This window comes from Schistocerca gregaria, chromosome 6 (assembly GCF_023897955.1).
Source record: "Schistocerca gregaria isolate iqSchGreg1 chromosome 6, iqSchGreg1.2, whole genome shotgun sequence".
Lineage (NCBI taxonomy): Eukaryota > Metazoa > Arthropoda > Insecta > Orthoptera > Acrididae > Schistocerca > Schistocerca gregaria.
The window spans coordinates 550981409-550994719 of NC_064925.1; the positions used below are offsets into that span (position 1 = coordinate 550981409).

Here is a 13311-nt window from a genome sequence, read left to right on the forward strand (position 1 = left end):
TTGTGTACTCACTGCATTGTCAGCTGTCAAAAATGTGACATGTGTTTTGGTAGCATCAACGATTATTTGCTTTGTATAAAAATAGATTAGAGAGTGTTAAATTTTGTTATAAGAATAGAATAAAGTGTATGAAATTTTTAGAAATGTTAAATATTGCTTTTTGTGAGTCTGTTATGAGCAAACCAAGGACATACAAGGGGTATAAATATTTCAAAGCAGGCCTTAAGGGACAGCGGCTTTAGAAGCACGCATGAGATTAAAAAATGCACAGTTAAGAGACCTATAAACAATCCGAAGGAAACAGTTCGTTAAGTGTTTCGGGAATTGGATAAAACCCTGGTATAAGTGTATAATGTGTAATGGGGAATATTTTGAAGAGGATAACATTCTTACCAAAAAATGAAAATTAATATGTGAACTTACCTCGTATGTCATGATTTTCACTTAGAAGTTCAGAATCAGTGTACACGTTTCGAAGGAAATTTCAGCAGTGTTTAGAATAGCTATTGCGAAAATGTTCTAAGCAATATGTCTTAGAATCAGGTGAATAATAACCGAGATAGAGATTTAGTGACGGAATACATTCAAATGCTGCTGTTTCATAAGCATCAAAGGCGTTACGTGACTGTGAAACTGTCTATAACGATGCGTTTCCTCCCAAAATTATTGGTTTTCTTTCGTGGCGATTCCAGTCAACCATGTGGCTTATTTTCGCGTTCCTTCCTTATACGTCCTATTGTGGTGCGGCTGCTGTTTGCATAAATTGCAGCCGTTCGATTGGGGCTGGTAATATTAGCCAACAGTTCTTTTCGTGTCGCCTCTTTAACACGCGCTATAATAACATTAGAAACGATCGATCGCTCGTTATTCCGCAAATACCTCCTCTTCTTCGTACTTTGCACATTTTCTTGCAATGCAGGACGATTATTCATCACTTCCGGATACCGAAGTGTATCAGTGAGTATACAAAGTTAACTGACACTGGCCACTAAGATCCCACGAACAGAAACGACGTGTATTACTGCACGCCGATCTACACCACTAGACAGATAACGGGCAACGGACAAATGAGGAAATTCAAACAAAATCAGAATCAAATTAATACGCAACACCACAGAGAAATCCGGGAAGTACAAGATCAGTTGACACAGGTAATACAAGAACTGCATATTTCAGAGGACACTCGCGCTTCAATACAGGAAGAGGGACATAAAAATGGAGAACAGCCACAAAATAATGACACACGCCACATCGGAAATTATGAAAGAAATTGGCAAGGTACACCGAATTTTGACATGGAGCCGCCGAAACGACGTAACAATGACCGACATGCGACTCGCCGACATGATGATTTTGACAATAAGCTATTTATTACTGCACGTAAATTCAAAACATTTAAGAATTCCGGCAACGGCATTCATCCAGAAGCGTGGCTTCATCAATTCTCTCATTGTTTTCCTCCAAACTGGTCATTAGAGCACCGATTACAATTTATGTGTGGCTATTTAGAGAATGAACCAGCTGTAAGAATGCGATCGGCCATTCACGATTGTCGCAGTGAAGGAGAATTTTATCATGTTTTCCTCTCAGCATATTGGTCTCAAGCTACACGAGACCGTTTGAAACATAGCATCATAATGATTAAACATTTTGAACAATCTGAATTTTCCAGTCTTGACAAATATTTCGAAGGCATGTTACATAAGAATCAGTACCTGTCAAACCCATACAGCCCCTCAGAACTCATCCGCATTTGCTTAATCAAATTGCCTGAACATTTACGATATATTATTTTGGCAGGACGCTGCAAAGACGACGTTGAAGCTTTTCAGGGACTCTTACAAGAATTAGAAATTGACACTGACAATCGCAGAACGCGAAAACAGGAACCAAACAATTACAGGTCACATCCGTCACAATTCCGCGATGACAGAAATAATAACTGGACACGACAAGGCTATTCTTACAACGCAAAGCGTGACCAAAACAGACACTACCCGTACGACAACCATTGGCAGAGAAGTAATAATTACAGAGAAAGATCGCATTTTCATCGTTTGAATGTGACAGAGACAACCATAGAAACAGACAATATGGGAGCCAAAACAATTATTATCAAGGGAGACAGAATAACTTAAGACACAACGGTCCACCGCGCAGTTACAATTCAGGGAGAAATTCTCCAGCCCGTGACCGACAAGAGAGAAACTATGGAATCTACCGACATGACGACAGACAATATAATCATGACAGCAGACCTGAACTTCATGAGAACTGGCGGGATTCAAACAGGGCAGGGCCCTCTCGACAAGGTGAACTTGTAGAAGTTAGGTTTCCTAATCCTAATCACGACGCGCGCCAACAAAGAGACAGACAATGACTCGCACCGCAGGCAGCCGCGTGCTCCGGCTGGCTCAGAGAAAAATAACATAGACGCTAACCTTGAGAAAATTTTTAGCATTCCTTACCTACGTATAAAACATGATAATTACTTTGAAGTTGAATGTCTGCGTACTAGGAAGAGTAAAGGCTTACACCACATTTCACATGTAAAACCGTTTATTGAAAGATAATCTGTTTTTAACTTAGTACGCGTTGTCACACTTAGAAATTGTTATCATGCAACAATGTTTTGAAGCTAACTATCCAATCTAGAACCTAGGTAACATATTTAGAGAGTAATTACCACTGCATTGTGATAGTGAACAGAGGACACAGTGTTTCTGTGTGTGTACATTCTTGCTCGTTAGTTGCACGATTACGCAAGGACTATAAGACTTACATACTTAGAACATATACTGCTAATGAGATTTTAATCCAACATTTTGGTCTAGCCGGCCGCGGTGGTCTCGCGGTTCTAGGCGCGCAGTCCGGAACCGTGCGACTGCTACGGTCGCAGGTTCGAATCCTGCCTCAGGCATGGATGTGTGTGATGTCCTTAGGTTAGTTAGGTTTAAGTAGTTCTAAGTTCTAGGGGACTGATGACCACAGCAGTTGAGTCCCATAGTGCTCAGAGCCATTTGAACCATTTTGGTCTACTTGAAACGACATTCTTTATTTGAAGTACTTTCTGTGAGATTAAAGATGACTTAGTATTTGGTTTCTTTGACAGCTACACGATTATATCACGACGCTACTAATGTGTGACACAATTTACGTTGTTGCATTTGTGCTGTATCTGTTTTATACCTGCACAGTTTTTCTGAATTCTTCTGGAAAGTAAAACGTGTTTTAGTAGTAACTTCTGTGGTATAGCTGCAATGAGAAAATCTTTTTCGTAGCACTACAATACGTTACAGTGTAGTACTTTCTTGATTACGGTACTGTAAGTAATAACGACGATATATGTACGCATAGCATTTCGTTTTTGTTTATTACGAGGTTAGTACATTGACTTCCACGTAACTTTGCTTACGGACGACGACTATAATTACGACACTTGGCACATTTTTTATCCTTAAGTAATGACAGAGATTATCTAACAACAAGACGCACAGTTTAGCGCTACAGTACATGTATTTGAGTGATTAATTTTATATTTAAACATTTATTTTTAAAGATTTTTGAATTACAAAGATACAAAGGTTTTCCATGATACATTTCATTCCATTGCTGTAATTTGTAACACTTTATGGTATAATTACATTAATCCTCAGCGGGTACACGATTACTTTGTGTACCATGTGTTTGGCAAGCATAAGGAGCCCTAGCTAATGTGGTATTTGCTTGTTCAACTTTACACATTGGTACCATATTTCTCTAACACATAAATTGCACAGCTATCTGATCATTTAGCTGTGAGAGACAAACATGTTTTGTTTTTTTTTTACTACGTCAGTGACACATATATACGCAATTACACAGTTGGATAACTTCACACTTACGAAATTGTATTTTGTATGTACTTTGTGAACTGTTCATATATTTTTTGGAACCACTGTGATACTGTGAGACCTTTGAATGATGTATTCCGTATGGGATCATGATTTTTAAAGTTCATTTGAGGTAGATGACACTATTTAAATGAGCAGAGAATTTTTTTTTAGGTTTTGAAATTATTGCAGAAAGCTATGACGTTTTTGAGATTTGACTGAGGTGTAATGATATTATTACGACGACGTTGTGTATTTTGCTGTTGAGGTATGTTTAAAATATTGAAGAAGTGTCGAGTAATGCATATGAGTAATGAATAAAGTTTAGAGACTCTGATTTATGAAAAGGATTTTGGTAAACCAAGAATCGTACTTTAAGAGTTAAGAAATGTGTGTACATACGTGAATGTTAGTTACCACAATGCTGACAAAACATTTTGGACACTGTTGTATATGAGATTTTGTTTCTACACACTCCTAATGTAAATTTCTAACCTTTGAATTTTTTTTTATATGAGACTGTCACTGTAGTGGAATTTGCTGCTGTAAAGAAGGTAGATGTCCTTGACGTAATGTGCTATGAGGCCCATCTGAGCGACAGTCACCTAAAAAAAGCCATTAGTGTGTGCCTTTCAGAGGCACAGGTGGAGAAAGAAAGAGGCCATTATCCTCGCTATTGACAGTTCTTTGTAGAAAGCATCGCAAATACGTCACGCTCAAACTTGTAAACATATGATTACACTGTGGAGCTCTTAATTTATGATATTTACTAAAATGCCTAATGAAATTATGAGAAACATTTTACATCTATTGTCTTTCTAGTTGAGAGATTGCTCATTTTGTTTAATATCTAGTTTCTAGCTGCATTGCAGCATTGGTTAAAATAAAATTTAATAGATGTACTAATATAGTTATTTTATGCTTACAGATCCAGTAAGTAATAATTTTATGATCTTCCAAGAAAACGAGGGAACGCATATAAACATTTCCCTTCACAGGAACTGTATAAATAATTTTTTAATGATTTAATAACTTGTCCGCTAGAGTAATTTATCGAGATGCATCACTCTAGTGTTAAGATGTGACATAGGTATTAGACCTGGCCATCTTTACTGTCATATATTTTCCGCTTGAGCTTTGTAATGTTTAGGTATAAGTTATTGCATTTGCTGCTGCTGCTGCTTGCCAGGCATAGTTTTACTACTGATTTATTTTTCTTTTTGCTGCACATTGGCTCATATTAGTGATAATGTTGCATTTGCTCTGCTACTTTATATATATTTCTGCTTGCTTTGCCAATTTGCATTTTTTGTCATTGCTGTTTGTGTTAATTGTTTTGTACTGCTGCATTGCCTCGTCCCTTAGTATATATATATCTGAGCTCAGTAGATTTAAGTTAGCTTAAGAGGGGTAGGCTATATAAAAAAAATGACTATGGAGAACAGGGAAAGAATGGATTGAGAAGTTACATGAAAAAGATTTGGGCCAAAATGAGTATTATACAACGAGAAATAATTATTTTGAAACAAATATCGATAGAGTACAGAAAGGAGGTTCAGATAGGACTTTTTGGGAATAATGATGAATGAAAGGAAATCACCAAGAAGTAAAGAAAGATTTGTTTCCAAAATACTGCAGTAAAACAAACCCTGTCCTTTCCTTTTGTGTTATTCCGCTATGTGCTTGTGTACCCTTGTGTATTTGTGTTCTTCCTGTCTTTATATGTTTATCTGATAAGACTTATGTTGTAGAATTTTTTTAATACTCAGCAACATTCACTATGATGAGGAATACTGTTATCCTCAAATATAATTTGCATTAATAATATCTTATTTACTGTGTAAAGATTTTTAGACATTATTAATACTGTTCTGTTTGACTGCTCATATGTGAAATTAATGTTTCGAAAACTATTCTCATTAATTTATTTATTTACTTATGTCATAATTCCTGTAACACTGAAGTACATGTTTATTTCTATTCTTTTGTAATGCCTGTATTACTACAAATGTTATCTGTACTATTATGTTCTTTAATGATATATTTTGTACCTTTGTAGTTGTATTCTTATGTTTTAAATTTATAATTGTATAGCCACGAGTTCTTCGAATTAAGTTACATTTCACTGCACACGTTTCTGTTGGTCATAGTATATGCACAATATGTGAAAAGTTGGGACTGTTGGTGTTTGCATGTGTGTTAATAATTCGGAAAGGGACTGGTTAACAGCAATGCTGGTTCTAAGGACAATTCCCAAAACTTTGTGAGTGCACATCTTCGATGTTGATTGTGTATCCTGGCCGTCTCTACAAGGACTACAGTAGGTCTCAATCTTTGATGGCCCACCAATACCATTATTTCTACAGGGACTGCAGTGGGTCTGTACCTCTGAAGGCCCACCAATACCATAATCTCTAACAGGACTACAGTGGGTCTGACTTACCTACCAATATTCTTCAAAACTTCGACTGAATCTGCTATGGGTTTGCTCTGTTGTGGCCCATTACCTGTGTGCATGTCAAGAGTCAGCACTGTCTTTCCGATGGAAGGACAACACTGCTTCTTCAAGATTGCATGGAAATCCACTACTTCCGTGTGCACTTTCTTTTACTGCTCAGACTTTGAGAAAAAAAAAATACTGCAATTTTACCGTGACGAATGATCAAAACTGTCTTTATGGACTGTGAGAAAATTTTAGATTTGACCAACATTGGATCAATAATTGTGTGCATTTGATTTCTTTGTTATTGTGATTATGAATTTTTTTCAAATCTATATTGGCCACTGCCCAAAACAATTGTAAAATTTTGTGTGGGGAGCATGGCGGCTATGTAAGTAGGCTCTTTAGGTTTTTATGTTGGTAACGCCACGTAGCGCTCTATATGAAAATCACCTACTGTGGTGTGTGAAGGCTGTAGTTGGTTTGCATTGTTGGAGTAATATTCGCCATTGTAGTGTTGTGCACTTGGCTGTTAACAGCGCGTAGCGTTGCGCAGTTTGAGGTGAGCTGCCAGCAATGGTGGATGTGGGGAGAGAAATGGCGGAGTTTTGATAGCGGATGATCTGGACGTGTGTCCATGAGAGACAGTAAATTTGTAAGACTGGATGTCATGAACTGCTATATACAGGGTGAGTCACCTAACATTACCGCTGGATGTATTTCGTAAACCACATCAAATACTGACGAATCGATTCAACAGACCGAACGTGAGGAGAGGGGCTAGTGTAATTGGTTAATACAAACCATAAAAAAATGCACCGAAGTATGTTTTTAACACAAACCTACGTTTTTTTAAATGGAAACCCGTTAGTTTTGTTAGCACATCTGCACATATAAACAAATACGTAATCAGTGCCGTTTGTTGCATTGTAAAATGTTAATTACATCCGGAGATATTGTACCCTAAAGTTGACGCTCGAGTACCACTCCTCTGCTGTTCGATCGTGTGTATCGGAGAGCACCGAATTACGTAGGGATCCAAAGGGAATGGTGATGGACCTTAGGTACAGAAGAGACTGGTACAGCACATTACGTCCACATGCTAACACCTTTTTATTGGTCTTTTTCCCTGACGCACATATACATTACCATCAGGGTTGAGGTACACGTACGCACGTGGTTTCCGTTTTCAATTACGGAGTGGAATAGAGTGTGTCCCGACATGTCAGGCCAATAGATGTTCAATGTGGTGGCCATCATTTGCTGCACACAATTGCAGTCTCTGGTGTAATGAACGTCGTACACGTCGCAGTACATCTGGCGTAATGTCGCCGCAGGCTGCCACAATACGTTGTTTCATATCTTCTGGTGTTGTAGGCACATCACGGTACACGTTCTCCTTTAACGTAGCCCACAGAAAGAAGTCCAGAGGTGTAAGATTAGGAGAACGGGCTGGCCAATTTATGCATCCTCCACGTCCTATGAAACGCCCGTCGAACATCCTGTCAAGGGTCAGCCTAGTGTTAATTGCGGAATGTGCAGGTGCACCATTATGTTGATACCACATACGTCGACGCGTTTCCAGTGGGACATTTTCGAGCAACGTTGGCAGATCATTCTGTAGAAGCGCGATGTATGTTGCAGCTGTTTGGGACCCTGCAATGAAGTGAGGACCAATGAGGTGGTCGCCAATGATTCCGCACCATACATTTACAGTCCACGGTCGCTGTCGCTCTACCTGTCTGAGCCAGCGAGGATTGTCCACGGAACAGTATTGCATGTTCCGTAGATTCACTGCCCCGTGGTTTGTGAAATCCGCTTCATCGGTAGACAGGTAGAACTGCAACGCATTCTCTGTTAATGCCCATTGACAGAATTGCATTCGATGATTAAACTCATCACCATGTATTGCTGATGTAGCGACACATGAAACGGGTGAAAGCGGTGAGAATGCAGTATGCGCATGACACTACTTTGACTCAGTCCACCGGCTCTCGCAGTGTCCCGTGTAATCATGTGTGGGTTTATGGCAACAGCAGCTAACACACCAACTGCACCCGCTTCTCCTGTGACGGGCCTGTTACGGACCCGTTTGCGTGCTATGACCATACCTGTTGCATACAGTTGGCGGTAGATGTTTTGCAATGTGCGGCACGTTGGATGCTACAGACACTCTGCAGGCTTCAGCTGCATTTCGTCGACTCTCGCCATATCAGAGTACCATCTCCGCCTTTTCAGAGTTCGAATACACCATGGTCACAGTTCCTACAACACTACACTATCACAGACCTCTGCTAACACGGTGTACTACAGTTGGTCTGCGTGCGGAGACGAATGCAGAATAACAATAGCAACAAGCGCTAATTGCGGACACTGCGACAGCTAGACCAAACCACAACTGTGCACTAGAGCCACACTCGTAAACACGGTCGTCATCGTAAATATGTCCCTGCAGATGCTGCTCGCCGACGTGGCCCGTTTTTGTTACAACACGCAACTGAACGTCGGTGGTTTCAAGCGTCAACTTTAGGTTACAATATCTCCGGATGTAATTAACATTTTACAAAGGCACAAACGGCACTGATTACGTGTTTGTTTATATGTTCAGATGTGCTAACAAAACTAACGTTGTTCCATTTAAGAAAACGTACGTTTGTGTTAAAAAACATACTTCCGTGCCTTGTTGTGTGGTTTGTATTAAACAGTTACACTAGCCCTTCTCCTCACGTTCGGTCTGTGGAACCCGTTCGTCAGTATTTGATGTGGTTTACGAAATATATCCAGCGGTAACGTTAGGTGACTCACCCTGTATATTATGACTTTTGAACACTATTAAAGTAAATACATTGTTTGTTCTCTATCAGAATCTTTCATTTGCTACGCGTAACTATGCCTAACAGTAGTTAGTGCCTTCAGTAGTTTGAATCTTTTATTTAGCTGGCAGTAGTGGCACTCGCTGTATTGCAGTAGTTCGAGTAACGAAGATTTTTGTGAGTGATTTGTGAAAGGTATAGCTTAATCTTAGTCAGGGCCATTCTTTTGTAGGGATTATTGAAAGTGAGATTGCGTTGCGCTAAAAATATTGTGTGTCAGTTTAGTGTTGATCAGAATAGGTAAAGAGCGAAATGTCTGAGTACGTTCAATTCTGCTCAGCTGTATGAAAATCAAATAATGAAAGAGGTTTATCAGCACAGTAATTCATTAAGTTTTCTAAGGGGACGTTTTAAAGTGTCAAATCATCGTAAATGATCAGCCAGAACATTATGACCACCTACGAAATAGCCAATATGTGCAACTTTGGCACGGATAACAGCAGCGTTGCGTCGTGACGTGGAAGCAATAAGCCGTTGATAGGTCGCTGGACGGAGTTGGCACCACATCTGCACACACAAATCACCTAATTCCCGTAAATTCCGGGGAGGGGAGTGATGAGCTCTGACGGAACTTTCAATCCAATACCAGATGTGTTCGATCAGGTTCAGATCTGGCGAGTTGAGGGGTCAGCACATTAATTGGAACTTGCCCCTCTGATCCTCGAACCATTCCCTCGCACACCTGACGTTGTGATATGGCGCATTATCTTGTTGGGAAATGTCACTGCTGCCAGGAAACATGATCGTGACGAAGGGGTGTGCCTGGTCTACGACTAATGTACAATACTCCTTGGCCGTCATGGTACTTTGCACGGGCTCCACCGGACACATGGATGTCTACGTGAATGTTCCCCAGAGCATAATATCACCAGCGTATCTCTGTCCCACAGCACAGGTGTGAAGGAGCTGTTCCGCCAGAAGACGACGGATTCGCTGCGTCACATCGGCATTATGAAGAAGATATCGAGATCCAGCAGCCACCATGCAACGCTCTGCCACTGCGTCAACGTCCAGCGCCTATGGTCGCGTGCCCATTTCAGTCGTAGGTGCAGTGCCGTGGCGATTATATTGACACATGCATGGATCGTCAGCTGTGGAGGCCCATGGGTAGGAGTGTTCGGTGCACTGTGTGTTTAGACACACCTGTACTCTGGCCAGCATCAAAGTTCGATGTTAACTCCGCCACAGTTCGGCGTCTGTCCTTTTTTACCAGTCTGCCGATCCAACGACAACTGACGTTTTTCATGGGGGGTGCGGCCGACCAAATGCATGATTTCACGATGTGGTTTCACCTTGAAAACGCCACCACAGTACTCATCGAACACCCAAGAAGTCGCACAGTTTGCGAAGCGCTGGTGCCGACCCTGCAGGCCATCACCGTCTGACGTTGGTCAAACTCAGATAGATTGCACGCCTTCCCCGTTCTAAACACGGACAGCATGCACCGTATAGTGTCTGACTAGCGGTCATTCCTCTCCAGTTGACGCTACTATCGCCTGGACAGGATTGTATCGACAGTAGATCATCGTATATAACTATTTTAGCAAGGCCATGAAAAAGAAGATTCTGAGTAATTATAATTCCAGTTATAGCAGATGTTGCACTAATAATAAAAGTTGTGTGCCCGACCGAGACTCGAACTCGGGGTCTTTGCTTCGGTAGCTCAGTTGGTAGAGCACTTGCCCGTGAAAGGCAAAGGCCCCGAGTTCGAGTCTCGGTCGGGCACACAGTTTTAATCTGACAGGAAGTTTCTTATCAGCGCACACTCTGCTGCAGAGTGAAAATCTCATTCTGGAATGATAAAAGCTATTTAGAACTGTCGCATCTGAAACTACATAAAGTACTGAAACTACATAAAGTACTACCCACTGCATAATCATTTCCCCATTGTAAGTTCCACTGTCATAGTCATCAGAGATACTGTTGTTATTTCTTGTGGTATCGATAGCTACGATGCCACAACGTGGTCCCGCTCTGCTAGGCTGGCACTACGAGAGACACAGACGACAGCGCCCTCCAGCTGGTGCTGTCGAGGTCCTCAAGCTCGGCGACTGCTTCAGCCCATTCCATCAGGTGCAGACAGCCAGGACACCTCGCTTCGACCTCGCACCCCCTTGCAAGTTATGTAATATGTTTGCATATGTTTATCCACTAGTAAGGTGCCTTAACTGTATTGGCAGTAGCGACGTAATTTTCCTTTTCCCTTTCCTACCCACGCGCCGCCTTCCAGGCGGGATGCAAAAATTCTGTTACGCCCTAGGATAGTATCCCACGTGGGTACTAAAAATGTGTCCAAATTCTATCTCGGCAGCACCCAGAAGGCGAACCACCTTTGTCAATGACCAAGAGACTGCCGGCTAGCGGGAAATGCTGAGCAAATTGCGGGAAACACAGAAACTGTTGCAACACGGGGTACGATCGAGTGCCCAGGTCAGCGAGCAACACATAATGACATCATGCAACCCGAGAATTACCGTCATACTAATGACAAAGTAGAGTTTAGTAAGAAAGGCTAGGTACAATACAACTTTAAGTATTCAGGCGTCGAGCCAGCTGAAAAGATCCTCTGGAAGTAGCGAAAGTCTGAAGTTAGTAAGGGAGCTCACAGCGAAAGAAAACCAGGACGTAGGATGTCATTGCTATCTCCACTGGTCCAGAACACACAGGAAACAGTAACATAAACGCCCCACCCTTCCTGCGGATTGGTGAGTGCCAGTTGCTGAGAGGCCAGTGCATACACTGATATCTAGTGCTAATTGCAGCTATCAAGTGAGAGGGGAGGCTGTGGAGGTCGCCCCTCAGCATGACTAGCTGTCTCTGGTCGTCTGTGAATCCGCAAGATCAACAGGAATGACGCTGTTGCTGCTAGATACACTGCCAACTTCTCAGGCACCACCAATGGGGTGCAGCTGCCCAGCTGCCGCCATCACCTGGACCTCTGCAGGGAGCTTGACTTGCGTGATCTGGACATTGTCTGTCATCCACCTTCTAGAAGGGGACCTCTGCAGCTCCTCGTCCCATTCCTGTGGCAGACGTCTATGTTCCCGGTCCTGTTTTCTAAATGGGGGGGGGGGGGGGGCTGACAGCCGACCCCTGCAAGCCAGTGAGTTCTTCAGGTGGACCTGAGACGAGACTCATGAGTGCAGATCTTCGACACCCACCAGAGCACTTTGGAGATCGATTTACAGAGCCGGAGGCCGCTGGAGTCCACAGTCGCTCGATGCAGCAGCTACATCCCGACACTTCATTGTGCTGGCACTGATGAGGCACTATGCCGCTGGCCTGGCGTGGTTCTTTGGAAGATAATCCTGTATTACTAACCAATTGTGAGGTGTCTATAATTTCGCACCTTACAAGAACTCATCCACATATTTTTCTGTGATCTACAAACACAATTACGTATCATGTGATCAGTTGTACATCGTATATATGAATATATAAAGGATACTGACACCGTCACGTACGTCTTGTGAATAATTGTTAATGCTTATTGCATGAAAGGTGACGAGTGTCTTTATTACAAAAACTGCGTAATGAATGATGCCTATACTGGTAGAGGTTGGAACGCCAGTGGAGATGAAACGGCAGGCAGAACTCAAGCTCTTGGTGGAAGGCACGCACAGGTGTTGGTCCTGCTTAAACACAGGAAGTAGTTAGACAGACGTCGTGGCACCTGAGCTCTGGAGCACAATAGGGTGACGACAGGCCGCTATTGTAGTAGGGGCCCGAAGGATAACCGGATATGCTTCCGAACGCTGAAAATCTTGGATGCAGGTGAGAGGAACGAAGAAGCGGCACCTCGGAAACCACACAGGCAGGGTTATTTCCAAGGATTTTTACTCAGAAGCGTACCATTGTACGAGTATAGGTTTTTCCTCGCAAACTTCCTGCACTGGACGACAAAAGACTAAAATATGGTTGGTCAGCGTTCGGAAGAATCTGTAGAGAGGGAGAATATTCCGTGGTTTCGGGAATATGATTCGTTTTCGGAATTACGATGGTGGGGAGCCAAGTCTTGCTGGGAAGCCAGCGCTGAAGAAACGGGGTATTCCGTTGTGAGCGCCCGTGTGTGACAGTCGCTCGATATCAGCTTTGTCGGTAAGGACGAACTTTCTGTCTTTGTTCT

The 13311-nt window shown here is 42.2% G+C and overlaps 1 non-coding gene across 1 annotated transcript; it reads left to right on the plus strand.

Annotated features, from left to right (window-relative positions):
• The first annotated feature begins 10836 nt into the window (after positions 1 to 10836).
• Positions 10837 to 10911, plus strand: Trnas-uga (transfer RNA serine (anticodon UGA)). Its single transcript has one exon. It is a non-coding gene; the product is annotated as a tRNA-Ser (tRNA).
• The last annotated feature ends 2400 nt before the right edge of the window (positions 10912 to 13311 follow it).